Below are 259 nucleotides of genomic sequence, written 5' to 3'. Positions count from 1 at the left end.
ACACACACACACACACACACACACACACACACACACACACACACACACACACACACTTCAGCTGTTCTTCATCAGCTTACATCACACTGATCAGGGTTTGTGTGTTTCAGCTCAGTTCCCTTTCATGGGAACTTCGAACTGCGTCCTCTAGGGGTCGCTATGGGGGACGCCTCGTCGTGACACGTGTCTGAAGCATACATTGAAAAAACACCAACTCGTTGGCCGGCGACAGCCATGACGTCACTACCGGTGCGACTAA

The 259-nt window shown here is 51.4% G+C and overlaps 1 protein-coding gene across 1 annotated transcript in view; it reads right to left on the bottom strand.

Moving 5' to 3' along the window:
• The window catches only part of rela (v-rel avian reticuloendotheliosis viral oncogene homolog A), a 14,191-nt gene that overhangs the window by 6,021 nt on the left and 7,911 nt on the right, over positions 1 to 259 (bottom strand). The gene's annotated exons all lie outside the window — the stretch shown is intronic.

This window comes from Sinocyclocheilus anshuiensis, unplaced genomic scaffold, assembly GCF_001515605.1.
Source record: "Sinocyclocheilus anshuiensis isolate Anshui unplaced genomic scaffold, SAMN03320099.WGS_v1.1 scaffold3352, whole genome shotgun sequence".
NCBI lineage: Eukaryota > Metazoa > Chordata > Actinopteri > Cypriniformes > Cyprinidae > Sinocyclocheilus > Sinocyclocheilus anshuiensis.
The sequence above is the reverse complement of the archived record's forward strand: the minus strand, read 5'-3'. Positions and strand labels throughout refer to the sequence as shown.